Below are 20589 nucleotides of genomic sequence, written 5' to 3' on the forward strand. Positions count from 1 at the left end.
GGTGCTTACCACCCACAAGGGAGATATGGATTGATTTTCTGGCTCAGCCCTGCAGCTGCAGGCATTTAGGGAGAGAACCAAATGATGGAAAATCTCTGTCTCTCTCTGCCTGTCTCTTGCAGCTTTCAAGAAACAAACAAAGACGATAAATAATAGTTCGGTGCATGTATATTCCACATTTTGTATTTCTGATGAATATTTGGCTTGCATTACCTTTTGGATTTTGTGAATAATGCTGCTATGAACATAAATGTACAAATATCTTGTTTTCAATTCTTTTGTGTATGTACTCAGATAATCTTTTGCTACAATAGATCATTAGTATTATATCTTTGGGGGAGTAGCATTCAGTAATTCCTTTCTCCCTTTTTATAAAACCAGCTTGAACTTTATCATCCACTGAATACAAGTCTAGGAAGTTTTTTTCCTTGACCATATTATGCTGCCCACATTCACAAGATTACACTGCCTTACAGTCCTTCTGTTACTACCTTTGCAACTTAGTCTCTAAACTACATGGTAATAAGAGTCGCCTTCATTATAAAAGTTTTATTTTTACTTTTATATATCTCAAAAGATTTAAGATGTTTTAAAGTTTAGAGAAAGGAGAAATTTTTAGAAATAGAATTAAAATGGAATTTCTGAGTTGGAGTATATCCGAACAACCATTAACATCAATTTAAGTTAATAACAACAGACCTGATTCTAACCCAAAACATAACATTTTAGACATTTGTAGCATTTTGCGCATTTTTTCTGCAGTTAAGCAGCAATGTTTTATGAGTAAAAATTAACAAATTACAGGCAAAGCTTAAAATCTGAGGGTAAAAATTGGAAAACGTCTACTCATATAAGCCAAGAGACAAACTTTACTCAAAGCAAGCAGATCTGTTTGTCATTTAAATGGATGTTCTTTTATTCAACCACAGAGCTAATATTTTCTCTATTTTGAGGCATAATTTTTAAACTATGAATAATTTATTTTTATATTCAATACTTTTAATATCCTGCATTAACTAAGGAATATATGACAGTGTGTAAATCATGTAAAATATTTACAACATAGTAATTGCATTGCAGTGAGTTCATATATATATATATATATATATATAGTTTGCACTAATAATTTAAAAATATTAGATATTATCATGGCCCATTTTCTCCAAAACAGACACAAAACATCATGAAATTCTTCCATCATCTTTGCCCTCACTGTTGTATGTGCTGCCTCATGATCTGAACTTAATGCTGAATAAAAATACATTTCCCTCTGACTCTAGGCTTGGTTCCAGGTAATACAAAAAGGAATAAGTAAATAACCCTAACATTTCTTTAATCTAATGTGATTCCTTTTGTTTCCCACACTTAACTGAATTTATCAACAGAACAACTCACAGATTTCTCATTTATTTTATCTGTCAGTTAAATCTCAAGTTGACATCATTCACAGATTCATCTACAGTATTTTCTTTTATAGTAATATCAAAATTCTTTCTTTATTCAATGAAACTTTCTAGGATGTGTGTATAACTAATATTGTTTACAAACTTACTCATGACACTTGCTACTAATGCTAACATTGGCCTCTGGGTGCTTACATATTATGCTAAAAAAATGCACACCTAGTTTAAACTATACAAAATTGAACATTTTTTTCAAATCTCCAAAAAGGACAATTTCATATGGCTCAGCCTGAGATTTGTAATTCATTTCTTCCTTGTAAGAACCACAGGATGTTAGAATGATAATTATTTTATTTTGCAGATAAAGAAACTGAAGCTTAAAGATGTTGAGTAACTTGCCCAATGTTCCCTACAAAGTAAACAACAAATCTCAAAACTGAATTTTGCAATTTGCCATTTCAGGCCATTGAATGAACTGCTCTCTTACACAATAGCACCGTAATAGACAATGAAGTGTACTAAATTTCTAGACTCCTTTCTTTTGCTAACCTACTCAAAATCTATAGCTACTCAAAGCATGGCCTGAAAATAAACAGTAGCATGGGCTCACCTAAGAACTTATAAATACAGAATCCAAAGCTCTGCTCCAGGTGGGCTTGAACAGAATCTTCAACAAACTGAGATTCTCATGATAAAGAGTTTCATAGGCATCTTAACTTCTGAGAAGAACTGATCTACATTATGGGATAGTGGGTTAGTTTGCCACCTGTGACACTGGCATCCCATATGGGTACCATTTCCAATCCAGCTACCTGCTAATGGCCTAAGAAAGCAGTGAAAGATGGCCCAAGTGGTTGAGCTTCTGCTACCTGCATACCAGACTCAAAAGAAGCTCCTGGCTTTCGTCTGGTCCAGCCCTAGCCATTGCATCCATTTAGGGAGTGAACCAGCAAATGAAAGTTATCTCTCCCTGTAACTCTGTCTTTCAAATAAATAAATAAACCTTTAAAAATAAAAATAAACCAAATTTTGAAATATGTGAATATGCAAAAGCATTAATCTACATTCAAATATATTAAATCAAGTAGTAAAGAGAAATTAAGTGTAAAAGCAATAAAAATGCTTTGGTTTCTGTAACATCACTGGGTTCAAGGAGAAATATTTTTTGAGTAATGTTGGTTCTACACAAAATGAGTTTTACAAGTGCACACATCTTCTACACCCCTTTATTCTCTCTACATGTCTCTGTAACCTTCCAATGAGTATATGTCTATTATGTTTCAAGCCTCATCAGGTTGGTTTTATTTTGTGATACACACAAAACGTGGCTGTTTTGTTAGGGCATTTGATTAAATCCCCTACACAGTGATAGCGATTATTTTCTACCACTAGATGGCAGAAACGGCAACTTAATAATACACACAAAGCTACTGCCGGCTTTTCACAAATGTAGCAAACAATGACTCTTTGTGGGTGAGGATTCCCGAATTGCCGGTTTTAATATACAGAGCAATGATTCAGAAACAAATGAGAGGACACTTTTTGCATTGACATCCATGTTTTAATTTCCTTTTGTGTGCTTTTCAAGATTAGAAACAGTCCTATTTGTAGACCTTTTATCCGTAGAATCAGCTATAATGAATAATTTTCACAGGTAAGAGCCTGAAAATAGACAAGTGGTTGCTAAAATAAGATACTGTTAGTATAACAATCTAAATCATGGCATTATTCCTGTTTAAAATCTTGTAATTGTTTGCTCTATAAAGAACCATAAATTCAAGAATATAATTTGTAATTACAGATATTCAAGATATTCATGTAAAATCACATCTTGGATTGACAGATTAATATATTATTAAGTTTCTTCCTAATAAATACATTATAAGCCCCAAATGCCTATATTCTATAAGCAAGAACAGTGTGAATGAGGTTAGAGTAAATGTTAGATAATTTTAACACACATAGATGCAAATCCATTGACCTTCTATTCAGTGTTTAAATATGACTTTTTATATACATAATGTTTTCACATAAATATTTAACAGCTATCTTAAGGAAAAGAAGAGTAAGAAACTTATTCATAAAGATATAAGTTCCTTTTGGGACAAATTTTTGCAACCTCATTGTAGTCTTGCTATTTCAAGCGATTAGAAGTACATTTACTGTTGGTCAGGTGTGGTATAATGATCCAGATTAAAATTCTGACAGTGCTAAATTAGTGCCTCTTAAGATTACTGCACTGAGAACCAGACGACCACTCTTTCTAAATTGTGCAGTACTAATAGTACCCTATAATTTACAATAAAAGTGAATAACTAGAAAAATTACATTAAAATGTTTATATTATTTGAATCAACAGACAGAAAATCTTGGGCAAATTTTCATACAATTCTCTAAATTCTCACTCTCTGTTTTTGTACTTATATATTTTCTCATTGGTCTTTTACAGTTCTCAGAAGGGCCTGGTTTATGAACTGCATTTTTGAATGGCTCTACGCTAGACTGCTTCCTAGCAAAAGGGAGCTGTATCTGGCTGGGGAGTTAGTTACTAGAACAACCACACTTAGCAAAAAAGCAGGGCCAGTCACATTTATCATTAAAAATCTCTGAAGAACGGGGTCAACTTCAAGTACCACCTGTGTTTTCTTGATTAAATGAAGAAAGGCAGGATTTTTAAATTCTATTTTTAATTTAGTCTCTTTGATCATCATAAATGATGAAGTAGTTGGTTTGCCTTCAGGTACTATGTTAGTATGAAAAATACATATATTTCGCCGGTGCCGCGGCTCACTAGGCGAATCCTACGCCTGCGGGGCCGGCACACAGGGTTCTAGTCCCGGTCGGGGAGCCGATTCTCTCCTGGTTGCCCCTCTTCCAGTCCAGCTCTCTGCTGTGGCCCAGGAAGGCAGTGGAGGATGGCCCAAGTGCTTGGGTCCTGCACCCACATGGGAGACCAGGAGGAAGCACCTGGCTCCTGGCTTCGGATTGGCACAGCACGCTGGCCGTGGTGGCCATTTGTGGGGAGAACCAACGGAAGGAAGACCTTTCTCTCTGTCTCTCTCTCTCACTGTCTAACTCTGCCTGTCAATAAATAAATAAATAATAAAAAAAGAAAAATACATATATTTCAACACTGGATTTACATGAAGTTCAGAGTGGGTTCCCACTTTGTGGTTCTCCCACATACAGAGGTTGACTCACATCTCCCAGCTGAGACTAACTCAAATCTTCAAACATTATCTTTTGCACTATTTCACTTAATTCTTGCTCTAGCCACCAAACCCCTCCTCTACCCTTTTTCCCCCAGTGAGTACCAATGGCCAGACACTCTGCCATGGCCAAATCTAGAGATCAAATAAGGCCAATTTATGCTATTAGAAAGAAAAATACAGTCTCCGCTCACACACTTGCACAGCTTCCACACTTCAGCTGTGCTGTTTCACCCACTGAGTCAGAGGAAGGAAGGCCAAGCAAACAAGCTTCTATGGTACAACCTTCCAGAAGGCACTTTAGTGCTAGGTCAAAGGAAGGCAGGCTTGAATTTACATTTTATGTCTGAGATATCAGTTCTGTTTGGATATTATCACATTAATTTTTTTTTTTTTAACAGGCAGAGTGGACAGTGAGAGAGAGAGACAGAGAGAAAGGTCTTCCTTTGCCATTGGTTCACCCTCCAATGGCCACCGCGGCCGGCGCGCTGCGGCCAGCGCACCGCGCTGATCTGAAGGCAGGAGCCAGGTGCTTCTCCTGGTCTCCCACGCAGGTGCAGGGCCTAAGCACTTGGGCCATCCTCCACTGCACTCCCTGGCCACAGCAGAGAGCTGGCCTGGAAGAGGGGCAACCGGGACAGAATCCAGCACCCTGACCGGGACTAGAACCAGGTGTGCCACCGCCACAAGGTGGAGGATTAGCCTAGTGAGCCACGACGCCAGCCACACATTAATTTTCTAAAACAGGTAGTTAATTTTCGGTCATCCTATAAAGATGTGAGTGTGATTGTGCATGTATATTATATAAATATTGACATATTTTGAAGGAGCTTGACATATGTCAAACTAACTTTTGCAACATATGTTTTATATCTAAAATGAAAAATGAGCTTGAAATCAACACTTAAAGGTCTACTAAGTGTAAATTAACTATGATCAGCCTGAATTTCAGAATCGGATTATTAAAGATTTGTCCTTAGATATACAAATTAATCATTACTAAAATGTAAATATGTATGGTGTCTCTTTATATTTCAGAATATTATTAAATCCTTTTGTGATTTTAAAGATAGCTTCTATGATTATTTTCCTCTAATGTAATGTAAAAATGAAGATTATGTTGCAATTATCTAGTTTCTTTAAGAACCGGGTAGGTAAATTTACTTAATATTCAAAATACATAAATTTAGTTGCCATAGATTTAAAAAAAAAAACTGGAATACTTCATCTGTGTTAGTATTTATCCATTAGCTTCATGTTCTGAATTCCTTGTTGCTATATCAATTGTATATGTTTTGAAATATAAATCTGTATTTGAAATTTAAGTTAAAATTTATACTACTCATTGTTCTAACAGACTAAAAAACAAAAATTTATAAAATGTACATAATATAAACAATAACAACAAAAACACTGCACATAAATAATTTGTAACCCATGTAAATCTTTTTTTGTAGAAAGCACTCCTGCAGAAGGTAAATAAGCAATCATTCAAAGAATTTACAAAACAATTATTTTCTTATTTTCTGATACAATCCACCTTTAAGCTAACATCTAATAATTATAAGAATATCTACAAAATCTGTAGACATTGTTTCATCTGTATATATCAATGTGTAGTTGGTGATATTTTCTGCAAACTTTCTATTTTATATTAATATAACTCTCTTCATGTGTTAAGCCATGGATTTCAAAGAGTACAATTAATATTATGCACAATTGTGTGTATGTGTGTGCCATTTAGCTCAGTTAGAGCTGAACACTGAAAAAAAAAATTACCCAGGAGTAACAGAAAATAATCCTTATCTCAGGATAACCAGGACTGAGAAAAGTAAACTTAGAGTGAACATGCATATTAGGGGACAAAATTTTCATATAATTAATGGGAAATGCTTGATTAGGATTTAATTCTTAGAATATAAATAGAAAAAATGAAAATGAAAATGGACTTATTTGGCTATAATTTTAAGTTAGGTTTTAATTATAATTTATGCAACAATTTTAGGGTGAATAAGCCTTGGGTGTTATATATACCATTCTTACAAAACTCTATGTGTCATAGCAGCCCACAAAACCTTTACAATATGTTTAACTTCAGTAAGGAAAAGACTTGTTTATAAAAAAACATTTGAAATGACCATTGTTTTTCCTAAGGGCATCAATTACTCATTTGAATAACAATGAGGATGGTAATAATGACAGAAAGGATGCAGAAAACAGCTGACTTTACATAGCACTCAGTAGCCACCAATAGAGTTTCCAAGATTATAAGCATGCTACTCTCTCCTGTTGTGTTAAACAAATCAGCACGCAAAGCATCATGATATTCATATCATTCTGCTTAAAGCACCTCCTGCATGCCCATCCATGCTCTGAAGTACCAGGATAAGTGGTGAACCAAATTTACATCTTCTTCTCAGACTATTTTTCATACATACAGTACAATCTAGAAAATGTAAACCAATTAACATCCTTGACCAAAAGCATCCAGCGGTTTCCCATTTGGCTTAGGAAAAAAAAAAAATCTTGGGCCAGCACTGCGTAGTGGGTAAAGCAGCATACCATATGGGCACTGCTTCAAGTCCTGGCTGCTCCACTTCCAATCCGGCTTTCTGCTAATGTGCCCGGGGAAGCAGCAGAAGATGCACAAGTGCTTGGGCTCCTGCCATCCACATGGGAGACCCGAAAGAAGCTCCCGATCCTGGCTTTGGATCAGCCCAGTTCCGGCCATCACAGCCATTTGGGAAATAAACCAGTGGATGGAAGTTCTCTCTCTGGTCTTTTGAGCATGACTGAAATGCATCACACTACTTTCTGGAAAATTAGCTCTAGGTCTTCCCTCTGCCTATGATGCTCTTCCCCAGATAACTGCCTACAAGTCCTCTCAGTCACCTCTTTCAGGCCAGTTCTCGGATGTGACTAACTCAGGAATATCATCCTCAACCTAAAATAGACAATACCGTCCCCCTGGCCTTCCAGTAAACTTTATTTGATTTCACAATTTGACACTATCAAAACACTATGTTGTATTTGTTTGCTTTTAATGTCTGCCCTGTGCCCTCCACCTGCCCTCAGCACCACTACTAGAATGCAAGAGACATGCTGGCTGATCAATCCTTGTGTCAACTACCTTAACCCTAACCCTTGGCAGAGTGACTAGCGTATACGAATCATTTAATAACTAATGACAGATTGAGTTAAATCATTCTCATTAATTTTTCTCTTCATACATCTCCTGGGCTAAATCTGCCTTACCACACCTTTCACTCTGAATCTAGACGTACAACTAAACATGCACATACGTAACACAGACTTCCACACATTCACAACACACATGCATACAGAGATGTTTAAATACCTGTTAAGGGATGATTGTTCAGCCTAGTAGTTAAGATACCAGTTAAGACACTCACATCTCACATTGCAGTACCTGAGACTGGTGCCCAGGTCCACCTGCTGACTCCTCTTTCCTGCTAATGCAAACTCTGGAGGCAACCATGACAGCTCAAGTCACTGGGTCCCTGCCACCCAAGTGGTAGACCTGGGCAGAGTTCCCAGCTCCTGGCTTCATCCCCACCCAGTCCTGGCTGTTGTGAGCATTTGCAGAGTAAACCAAAGGATTGCAACTCTGTCTATCAGGTCCTCTTTCTCTCTACCTCTCAAATATAAAGATAAACATGCCTTTTTAAGATTTATTTATTTATTTGAGAGGAAGAGCTATAGACAGGAAGAGGAAGAGAAAGGTCTTCCATCTGTTGGTTCACTCCTCAAATGTCTGGCACAGCTGTGCCAGATTGGGCCCCTGCCACCCATGCGGGAGATCAGGATGGAATTCCCTGCTCTAGCTTTGGCCAGGCCTAGACTGCTGCTGTGGCCATTTGGGAGTGAAAGGCAGGTGGAAGATAATCTCCATCTCTCTCTTCTCTGTCTGTCTGTCTGTCTCTCTCTCTCTCTCACACACACACACACACACACACACACACACAAAATAAACCTTTAAGCACATTTTAACAAAATGAATAATGAAAACTTATTAACTTGGAAAGCTTCTCAAAAGCATACTCAAATCTTGTTATTCTACTGTGTTAGAATTTAATTTTTAAAAGAAAACTGTTTCCAATGCAAAAATTAAGAGAGCAAAAATCAGATGAGCCTATCCTTATGGTAGATACATCAGCATAATAAATGAAATCTGTAAATATATAACCAACATTCATGTGGTGACTTCAAAGAGGACGTGGTAAGTGAAATTAACAAGATTTTTGAAATAATGCATAATTTTTTCATAATATTCATTTCTCATGAACTTTTTGATTATCCCTCATATCAATATATCAGTATAATATATGTTCTATATCTGTGTTATTGACAACAATATAAAAGGCATACACTACATTAATTTACAGGCTGAATTTACTTATCTAAAGTTCTTGAGAACAGAAACATTTCAAATTTTCGAATATCTACATTTATAAGCTGTCTTGGCAAATGGGACCCAAACCTAAACTCAAAAATCAATTATGTTTCATTTATACTTTACACACAGAATCTCAAGGTAATTTTATGCAACATTTTTAGTGCACCTGTATTTTGACTGTGTCTCATCATTTAAGGTGAAACATGAGATTTTCCATTTGTGGCATCAGGTTAGCACTCAAATAGGTTCAGATTTGGAGCATTTGTGCCTTTGGAATTTATATTGGGAATGCTCGATCTGTATTTATTTTTATAATACATATATGTAATATATATAACCATCTAATGTCACAGTCATTCTAAACAAAACTGATAGTATTTACATTAGGCAGCATCATTTGCTCTTAAATATTATTTTACCATTGTTCTTTTCCATAAATTATGTTCATTGGAATAAATTCATGGCTTAAATTATTTTGCTGCCTTCATTATACTCCATCATAACGAAAATCCTGGACACTTTAAACCGTTTGTAAAAGGTTTGCAAATCTACTCCCTAGTTCATTCTTTTTTACTGAAACATATAGTTTCATAATGTGATTTTTCTCATTGCCTGTGGTGTGAAGAATGCAATATTTATGTCACATCGTAGTACAGCAGCCTGTGTTTTGCAATGGAGACCAGATATCTCTGAAGATGGATAACACTAGATTAACCAGAGAACACTGTCTACAGTTCACTGAATTACAGTTCACTTCTCATATCTTGATATCTTGCTTTACCACAGGCATCATGGTCATTTTCATAGGATTGTCAGATCCGCAGCTAAAACATCACTGAGATTGTAACTTAGTATCTTATACTTCATTTGACAAAAAGAATATTGTCGCTCCCCGTCTTCGTGGAGGAACGACACAGGACCCTGCGCTGCTCTTTTGTCTGCTCGGCCCTTCCCAGGTTTGCTGCTGGTTCTTTCCGGGTTGGCTACCGACCCTTCCACCTCTGTGGAAGGGCAGTTCCCCCTGACCACTTTCCCCACTTCTGCGGGGGAGCGGCACACCGCCGGCCGGCTCTCTCGGGGGCTGCACAGGTGTTCCCCTTAGATGTTCCTGGTGCATGCCGTCTCTCTCCTCCTTTATAGTCCTCCTCTGCCAATCCCAACTCGGCTGCCCACACGCCGAGTACGCTGCTCTCCTCCAATCAGGAGCAGGTCCTACAGTTTATTGGTTGAACTGGAGGCAGCTGTGTAGAAGCTGCTTCTCCCTTCTCAGCGCCATTTGTGGGAGAGCAGATGCATAGAATAAGTCTTAATTCCAGTAACTTAGTCTAGGTCCAAGTTGCTCCCCACAGATCGCCCTTTCTTTTTATTTTTTGGCGTTGATATGCACCTGTCTTCGGTGTCCCGCGGCACACACTCTGCTCTGCTTGCTAGAGTTGCCCACAGGTGCTTACAAGCCCTATCAGTCAGGCAAACTGAATCCGGGTCCTCTCTTCGCCATGTTGTGAGGAGGTTTTTAGGCGCTGATGCGTGCCTGTGTTCGGTGCCCTGCAGCGCATGCTCTGCTCTGCTAGAACTGCCTGCAGGTGCTTACAAGCCCTATCAGGCAAACCGAATCCAAGCCCTCTCATTGCCTTCTTGTGGGGAGACTTATTGGTGTTGGTTCGTGCCTATCTTCAGTGACCTGCAGCTCATACTCTGGTCGAGCTGCCTGCTGATGCTTATCGCCTAATCAGGCAGACTGAATCCAAGCCTTCTCATTGCAGTATTGTGGGGAGACTTATTGATGTTAATTCGTGCATGTCTTTGGTGACCTGCGGCGCATAAGCTGCTAGCCGCCCGCAGGTGCTCACCACCTCCTTAATCAGGCAGACCGAATCCAAGCTCTCTCATTGCCATGTTGAGGGGAGGCCTTATTTTTCTCTATTTCTCTATCTCCGGGCATTCCTATCTCTCCCATTTTACTTCTATCTGCCAGCATTCCTATTTCTCTCATTTTACTTCTAAATTTCTGTTTCTCTTATCCCTGCGGCTTCCCGGCGCCCGCCCCGAGGCTGCTTCTCGGCGGCTTCCTGGCTCTGAGCTGCTTCAGCCCACGCTTCTCTCATCTGCGCGGCTTCCCGGCACCCGCCCTGCGGCAGGCTCCCGGCTCTGCGCGGCTCGGCTTCGCGCGCACACTCTGCGGTCTCCACGCCCTTCGCACCCGCACCACGGCCTCGCGCCAGCCCCGCGTTCCCTATCTATTCACGCCCTGTGCTCTCTCTGCACGCGGCGGCTTCCGCGAATCACACAGCGTAGCTCACGTTTCCGCCGCCGGCATTCAGTCCAAGTTCCCCGGACTAACCTGGCGAATTCCAAGCTGGCGGCCCACGTCTCTGCCTCTGGTTCCAGATTTTCGCCTTTTGCTCCCCGGGCTGACTTGAAGAATTCCAAGCTGGCTTACATCTCCGCCTCGGCCTGCACTCGCGGCTTCATCCTCCCTAACATTTTTCTCTACCCGGTATGTTTCCCTAAGTTTTCTTCCAACAATATTCCTCCCTCATTTCTCCTGGCCTCTCCCCACAGTCCGTATCCAAGTCTAAGTTTCTTATAGGTTTCACTTTCACTTTCAACCTGCAGTCCGTATCTGAGTCTAAGTTTCTTCTAGCTTTCACTTTAAATCCTAACTTCTTTCCCACAGTCCGTATCCAAGTCTATGCCTAGGCTTTCAATAGCTTCTTCCGGCACCTTTTCTGTCCAGCTTTCCCCTAGGCTCTTCGCTAGTCTCTCTCTCCGGTATTTTCCCACTTCTTCCTGTTTCTTCCCTCCCAGGTTTCCTATCCGAGTCACGGCACCATTATGTCGCTCCCCGTCTTCGTGGAGGAACGACACAGGACCCTGCGCTGTTCTTTTGTCTGCTCGGCCCTTCCCGGGTTTGCTGCTGGTTCTTCCCGGGTTGGCTACCGACCCTTCCACCTCCGTGGAAGGGTGGTTCCCCCTGCCACTTTTCCCCACTTCTGCGGGAGAGCGGCACACCCCGGCCGGCTCTCTCAGGGGCTGCACAGGTGTTCCCTCAGATGTTCCTCTTAGATGTTCCTCGTGCATGTTGTCTCTCTCCTCCTTTATAGTCCTCTTCCGCCAATCCCAACTCTGCTACCCACACGCCAAGTACGCTGCTCTCCTCCAATCAGAAGCAAGTCCTACAGTTTATTGGTTGAACTGGAGGCAGCTGTGTAGAAGCTGTTTCTCCCTTCTCAGCGCCATATTGTGGGAGAGCAGATGCATAGAATAAGTCTTAATTCCAGTAACTTAGTCTAGGTCCGAGTTGCTCCCCACAAATATAAAGACTATCTAGATAATTCTTATTAATATTTTTCTTTAATTAAAAGTTATTGTGCTATAGTAGGAAAAATGATATATAGAGACATGAAGGGATATTCAAGCTAAAGAGCCATGCTTTTGATTGTGTATAAAAACAAACAACATAAGCCACAACAAACCTGCCTCCCCAACAAAAGAGGCATACAGAGGCACACAGATGGTTTCAGAGCTAGGAGAAGCTCTTGTGAATGAGATACGGGCGCACAGACCACACTCTGACATTGGCTACCTCCAGGAGGTCGACGAGAGAAGGAGGAAATAATTAGAACCTTTATCCTGACATGAGTGTGTATCTGTTTCTAGTTTTACACAGTATTCCTTTTATAATTATGTATGTACATAATTACATATGTTTAACCATTGATATATACTTATATAATTTACTTACATATACTTGTGATTTATTTAAATATCCCTATATAATATATAATTACATATCTATAAAATGTATAATGACATATTATTATATACCAATTTAATTTGTATCTCAATTGCCTAGTTTTTGATTTAAAATTGTTTTTGTGTTTCATTTCTGAAGCTATTATTTTAAAAACAATTTTCTTTATTTTATTTTGAAAGGAAGAGAGAACAGGAGAGAGGCAATTAGAGAGAACCCTCTCATTCACAGAATCACTTCCAAACACCCTAACAACAGGCCCAGAGCAGGCTGAAGCCGGGAGCCAAGACCTCAGACGCATGTCTCCCAACTATTGGAGCCATTACCTGCTGTCTATCCGAGTACCTGTTAGCAGGAAGCTGGAATCAGGGGCAGAACTGGGAGTTGAAATAGGCGCTCAGATATGGGACTCAGGTGTCCCGAGTGGGATCTCAACCTCTACACCAAACATCTGCTCTTATCTGAGGCTACCATTAAATGTACTATTCTGTCACTTGTCTTTGTGGAAGAAATTTTATAACCTCTCTCTCTCTATATATATATATATATACACACACACACACCCACAAACACACACACACACATATATATATTAATGTCAGTATAGAATGGAAATTTGTTTTGTTAAAAATCCCATTTTATTAAAGTACTGGTTAATAATTTGATCAAACTAGACATATTAAATTACTCTAATGAATAATGAGGAAAAGGGCAGCCATTTCCAACAGTGCAATACCTCTAATGTATACAAAACTGTATGGGGTGAGGGGGCTGACGCTGTGCCATAGCAGGTAAAGCTGCTGCCTTCAGTGCTGGCATCCTGTAATGGGCACTGGCTGGAGTCCTGGCGGCTCCACTTCCGATCCAGCTCTCTGCTATGGCCTGGGAAAGCAGTGGAAGATGGCCCAAGTACTTGGGCCCCTGCACCCACGTGGGAGACCCAGAAGAAGCTCCTGGCTCTTGGTTCCAGATCAGCCCAGCTCTGGCTGTTGTGGCCATCTTAGGTGTGAACCAGTGGATGGAAGATTCTCTCCTGCTTTCTCTCTCTCTGTCTCTCTCTCTCTCTCTCTGCCTCTGCCTCTCTGTAACTCTGTCTTTTAAATAAATAAATCTAAAAAAATAAAGAATTTTATAGGCCGGCCCCACGGCTCACTAGGCTAATCCTCCGCCTGCAGCGCCAGCACTCCAGGTTCTAGCCCGGTTGGGGTGCCAGTTCTGTCCTGGTTGCCCCTCTTCCAGTCCAGCTCTCTGCTGTGTCCCAGGAGTGCAGTGGAGGTGCAGTACTTGGGCCCTGCACCCGCATGGGAGACCAGGAGAAGCACCTGGCTCCTGGCTTCGGATCCTTGCAGCGTGCCGGCCGTAGTGGCCAGTTGGGGGGGTGAACCAACGGAAGGAAGACCTTTCTCTGTCTCTCTCTCTCTCTCTCTCTCACTGTGTAACTATGCCTGTCAAAAAAAAATTATAAAAAATGCATGGGGGCTAAAAAGAAATTGTAATAAAAGACATTAATAGTCATGGTTTGGGGGCCGGCGCTGTGGCACAGCGGGCGCCAGTTTGAGACCCAGCTGCTCCACTTCCAATCCAATTCTCTGCTGTGGCCTGGGAAAGCAGTAGAGGATGGCTCAAGTCCTTGGCCCCTGCACCCACCTGGGAGACCTGGAGGAGGCTCCTGGCTCCTGGCTTCAGATCAGCACAGCTCTGGCCTTTGTGGCCATTTTGGGAGTGAACCATCGGATGGAAGACTCTCTCTCTCTCTCTGCCTCTCTTTTCTCTGTGTTACTCTGACTTTCAAATAAATAAATAAATCTTTAAAAAATATGTATGACTATATTCCATAAATTAAAAAAATAATCATGGTTTGAAACAACTATGATGTTTAAATAATAGATACAAATATATTACTTGCAAGAGTCATCTAATTGCAATAATAAAGAGTTATCATACTTGTTTTATTTGGTTTAAAAATAGATCTTCTGACTGACAAAGTTTAAATCTTGCATAAATATAATTTTCAGCATAGTAGAAACAGAATATATTAATGTTATTATAATAACATTGAAATCACAAAAACATTTGAACCAAAAGGAAAGACTCTAAGGAAAAAAGGGACATTAAATTAAGAAGAGAATTTCTTTTGTTTACTTCTCTCAAAAGTAGGACTTTGCTGCAATTTGGCAAATTCAAAAATTATTTAATAGCAAAGTTGAGTAAAAGATCATTGCCTTTATACAAATAGTTTAAGGTCTAGGGGTTCCACTCATATTCTAGTCCCTACACTAGCATAAAAAGTAGAATGTAAAAATATCTTCAAATGAGTATGGTGTGCAATAGTACAATATTAAAACTGTACGCCTTTCAAAACTTACTGTTATTTTGGAGTCATCTCCTGACAATGCCATTTTAATAATCAATAATCTGAAAGGAAAAGAAAGAGATCAAGACATAATCACTATTACCTATTTCTAGGAAATAAAATATATCCAAAGTATTTGTTTCACATTTATTCTTAAAATCAAACATCTTTATTAAAATAAGATTAAATATTTCACCTTCAAGTCTTAACAGGTAAAATTACCTTCCCTATCATTGAAACAGTCATCCACTTGGATCCCTAATACATACTGTGCAATGTCACAAACACCAGTAAAGTGCCTTCGTTGTTGGAATGTTTTCGCAGATTGAGAACATGTTAATTTTAAGCATCAAAATTCATAGTGAAATTAACAAAACAGTAAACCAAGTACAGCCACAGCAAAGCTCCCATGATGTCAAACTGCACTGTTTCCATTTACATACTACCACAAATATTTTTGAGACAAAGTACTGTCATGTGGGTGAGCACAATGATGTTATCAATCAGCTTGCTTACTATGTAAATTTACAAACATTTTTAAATCAAAAGAGTTATTAGTGAAACACTTTCTAAATAGTTTTATTTTATATACTAATTGGAAGCATATCATAAAAAGTTTAATTTCTAAGAGTATACTTCAATACCTTTTCCAACTTTTCTAGTAATATTTTAAATAAATCATATTTTAGATGTTCTGTTTACCATTCATTTCTAACTTTCTGTCATAGCCATACAGAAATTATTTGTCCATAACAGTAACTAAAGGAATTTGAAATGAGATGAGGATTTTGGAAAACATATGCTTCCTGGTGAGGTTTCACAAATCATATTCCAGCTCTGTGAGAAGCTACAAATATTAATGAAATGATTGATGAGCTACTCAAGTTTTTCAAACAGCAGAATATTCACGTCGGCAGTGGAAGGAATGTTTTCCAGTGCTGACCTAATTCACTCAGGGTTGGCAAAAATTTTGGAAACTAAAACATTAAGGAAGGCTATTGCTAGCCTCCTCTCCAGACCATGAATATGCAGAAAGAGGAAACCAGAATTGAAAATAACAAGCCGATGTTTTAAGATTTTCATTTTAAACTGATGTAATTTTTGTTTAAAAACCCTATAAAATAGTTTAATTACAATTATATTGATACATGTATTTTTTTGCATATTTGTTTCAAGACCTTATGATTATCTATACACTGGGTAGTGAAGTAAATTATTTAATTATTAAGAATAAAATCTAGAGTAAATCATTAAAAGTCATGTACCCTTTTTTTGGTTAGTTGGGACATCAGTGTATCAATTTTGTTTATTTTTTCAAAAAAAATTTCAAAGATATTTGTTCTTTTAGCTTCTATTTTGCTTATTTCTCCTCTAATTTGAATTATTTCTTTCCCCCTACTAATTTTGTGTTTGATTGTTCTTAAGGTAGGTTGTTAGATCATTTTGATGCCTTTCTAATTTTTTGATGTAGGCACTAACTATAAACTTTCCTCCAAAAATCCAAAAATAATAAATGCTGGTGAGGATGTGGGGAAAAAGGTAACTTAATGCACTGTTAGTGGGAATGTAAACTAATACAACCATAATGGAAGACAGTATAGAGATTCCTTAGAAAGTAGAAAATAGTTCTACCTTATGACCCAACCATCCCACTCCTGGCAATTTACCCAAGTGAAATGAAATCAACATATAAAAGAGTTACTTAAACCCAGATTTGTTATTTGTTTATTGCAGCTTAATTCATAGTAGCTGAGATAAAGAATCAACCCTGTTGTCCATTAACTGATGAATGGACAAAGAAAATGTGGTATATATACACTATGGAATACTACTCAACCATGTAAGAAAAAAGATATCAAGTCTTTTGCAACAAAATGGATGTAACTGAAACCATCATGCCTAGTGAAATAAGCCAGACTCAAAAAAGACAAATACCATATTTTTCTGATACGTAGTAATTAATACAGAATTGAAAAAATCTATATGAACAAAATGGACAGCTTGAGATTTGATTGTTGTCTTTAGCCCTTGTTTACATTCCTGTGGAACTGTAGTCTTTCTATTTTTCTACTTGCTAAATATTATGGTTAGTGGTGAATTAAGCCTGTGGTTACAGAGTGCACTGAAATTATGTTTTTGCAAAAACTGAAGAGAAAAAAGGAAGGAAGGAGAGGGATTGAGGGAGGGAGGGAGAGAAGTATGATTATCTTCTTAGAAACATACCTATGAAACATGAAATCTGTTCTTTTTATGTTAATCAAAAATTTAAGAAACCATGGTAAATCTGAATTTGTTAAATTCAACAATGTAAGTTTCTGGATAGTTTCATTGCTTTGTCCTACTAACATATAAGAGAGCAAATAGGAGAAAATAAAAATCCATGTTAATTCTGTTAGTGTCTCTGATTTACTTTAAAATGATCAAGTAGGTAGGGTCTGCGGTATATAATTTACCTTAGAATCAGTTGGTTATAATTTGAAGAATTCTATTCAGGGTTCCATTCTCTGGGTTGATTAAAACTCCCAAGTTCCCAATCAATTGTTTGTACTCTAAGGATAACTATGACAAATGCTTCAATTTTCCACACATTGCATTTTGAAATTTCATATGAGTAATTTACAAAAGATTGTAACAAAATTTTTTTTAATTGATTAGAACAGTGATGACTGATGTGTGTGACTGACTAGAAACGCTGAGTAAGTGCTACCTCATTGTGTGAACAAAGTGTAAAAATCCCAGGGTAAAGGTCTGGCATATTTAAACTGGCATCCTAGACCTGTACTCTGATTTATTAACTACTCCTCAAGGTAGAAGGAGAATCCTTGGGGCTAGCACTGTGGTGCAGTGGGTTAAAGCCCCAGCCTACAGTGCCAGCATCCCATATGGGTGCCAGTTCGTGTCCCGGCTGCTCCACTTCCTATCCAGCTCTCTGCTATGGCCTGGGAAAGCAGTTGAAGATGGCCCAAGTTCTTGGGCCCCTGCACCCACGTGGAAGACCTAGAAGAAGCTCCTGGCTCCTGGCTTCAGATTGGCGCAGCTCCGACTGTTGCGGCCATCTGGGTAGTGAACCAGCGGAATGGAAGACCTGTCTCTCTCTGTCTCTACCTCTCTCTCTAATTCTGTCTTTCAAATAAATAATAAAGCATTATTTAAAAAAAAAAAAAAGCAGAATCCTTTACCCATTTACCCACAAGAAGGCTCACTGCTCCTTAATGCCCCTTAATGACACCGCATTTCTCTACACCACGCCTTTCCTACAGAGTGCAGAATGGCATGCCTGAAAGGATGGAGAGCAGGGACTACGCCTGGATTATTGGAATATACTGTTTGGTTTTGCACTTGGTTGCTAACAAAAATTCATACCTTTGCAGAAATTGGTCTGTAACTCATATGGTTTTGCTATTTGTTTTGTCTTGTTATTTATTTTTGTTCATTTAAAAATGATTGTTTGTGATTACTGTCTATCGGGGAGAGAGATGCAGTTTATCTATATTGGCAACTGTTGAGAAAGGGAAATACACAGAGCTAGTGCTTTTATTGTTTAATTTTTAAGATTTATATATTTATTTTTTTATTTGAAAGAGAGAAACCCAATTACTTGAATCATCAATGTTGACTACTAAGATCTGTATTGGCAGAAATCTGGAGTCGGGAGTGATAGCCAGGTATCAGACCCAAGCACTGTAATGTTGGATGTGAGAGTGTTAACTGCTAGACAAAATGCCTGCTCCCATTTTTATTTTTAAATCAAACCATCTGGCAATGAAGTCCATTTTTACACCAAATCTTTGAAGTACTTTCATATATGCCTGGCCTTTGAATAAATGGCACCCAATCAGGAAATTCTACCTTGAACATCTGATGTGAAACAGCAAAAAATGACCTTCATTCTCTAATCTTCCACTTTGCTTGTTTTTCCTTATAGCACTTCTTATCACCTGACATTTATACTCATCAGTAGATAATTAATACTATAAATATTTATTATTGTTATCTCCTTAAGGGTGCATGGCTATATTCCCAGTTCCTGTGGCAGTGTCCATCATATAATAAACTAATAAAATTGTATTGACTAATGAGACATACAATATGCAAACAAATAAAGAAGGTAATCCTAGATAATGGAAAATGCCATAAAGCAAATAAAGGAGAGTGGTGAGTGACTAGTTGAGGGTCGGGAGCCGTGGGTATCAAGAGGTGATGTTTAATCCAGGGTCAGGAGGATGATGTAATCAGTACAGTCTGCACATGACTATAACTTCATTACAGTGAAGAAGAAAAGCAGCCACTTGGCAGATGATTTTAGGGTTTTTAAAAAGACCTGGTCAAATAAATCACTTTTTGCAAGATGCCTAAATTGTGACAGAAATAGATGAGAGGAAGAACCTAAATATGTGAGCCAAATTACTCCCTTCTTGGCATTGGTTTATGTTGAGTGACGGGGGCATCCTGTCCCAGTGTTCACATAGCACACCCTGATGTGTTCACAAAGCACGCCCTGAGTCTTGAAGTGATGGAGAGAAAATATGATGTTTCATTTCAAGGAGAAGGAAAAGAGACAGAAAGGATTCTGTCTCCAATTCTTCACCACAAAGAGGGAGAAGAAGGGGCATGAGAAATTTCCAGGAGAAACATTTATGTTTGGATGGGCCTTTACTCTTTAAAATTTGTGTGTTGAACTGTATTACCGTATTTATCTTTTTCCATACCTTGGCAGACTTTATAAGGAGAAAGGCCTGGAGAAAGATCTTTTTCAAGGCAAAAGACTGGCAAGTTAGGGATGAGACCTGGCATCCAGGTGTCTTCTCAGGCCATTGCATCTTGTCCGTTATGTTCCTCTGCCTGGATGAATATTGGCATACAGTTACTTGGAGGCTGCCAATCTACTTTATCTGAATGGTGCTTCTGACAGTTGATTTTCATTTATATTCCATAGATATGAATTAAACATTGACTTGGACTGCATGGCAGGAAGGCCAATGGTGACATTAACTTGCAAAGGCTCACTAAAGACTCCCAAGTAATGTACAAACTCCTATAGCTGAAATCCAAGCCTTCATGGTCGACTGCAATAGCAGGATCTAGCATCATCTCATATAATTGTAAGACCTTGGTGCCCACCCTGGGCAGGATGTCCCGGTCACTCAACATAAACCAAAGCCAAGAAGGGAGCAATTTGTCCCACATATATATGTTCTTCCTCTCACCTATTTCTGTCACAATTTAGGCATCTTGCAAGAAGGCTTTCACAAGTGTTTCAAATTTGTTGTGATTTTTCCTCTTTAAATTCTTTCTTATGAAAACACTCATATCCTGGTAAGTGATGTAATTATTTGAAGAATTACTAAATACCCCATTTCCTATTCAAAATGTAAATAATTTGAAAAATAAAGCAGTGCCTTCTGTGTCTTTTCCAAATTTGTATTCTTTTTTATAGAAAATCTGACATTCGT

General features: G+C 38.6%; 1 long non-coding RNA gene across 16 annotated transcripts in view; it reads right to left on the reverse strand.

The window, feature by feature from the left end:
• LOC103350594 (uncharacterized) overlaps window positions 1-20589 on the reverse strand; it is a 663701-nt gene that overhangs the window by 350406 nt on the left and 292706 nt on the right. For 12 of the 16 annotated variants that reach the window (XR_007924754.2, XR_011387766.1, XR_011387768.1 and 9 more), the window contains one exon: window positions 15150-15198. The exons of the other annotated variants lie outside the window; for them this stretch is intronic. This is a non-coding gene — a long non-coding RNA (uncharacterized lncRNA). The remainder of the gene's footprint in view (window positions 1-15149; window positions 15199-20589) is intronic. 16 annotated transcript variants of the gene reach the window in all.

The sequence above is a fragment of the Oryctolagus cuniculus genome, chromosome 4, assembly GCF_964237555.1.
Source record: "Oryctolagus cuniculus chromosome 4, mOryCun1.1, whole genome shotgun sequence".
Taxonomy (NCBI): domain Eukaryota; kingdom Metazoa; phylum Chordata; class Mammalia; order Lagomorpha; family Leporidae; genus Oryctolagus; species Oryctolagus cuniculus.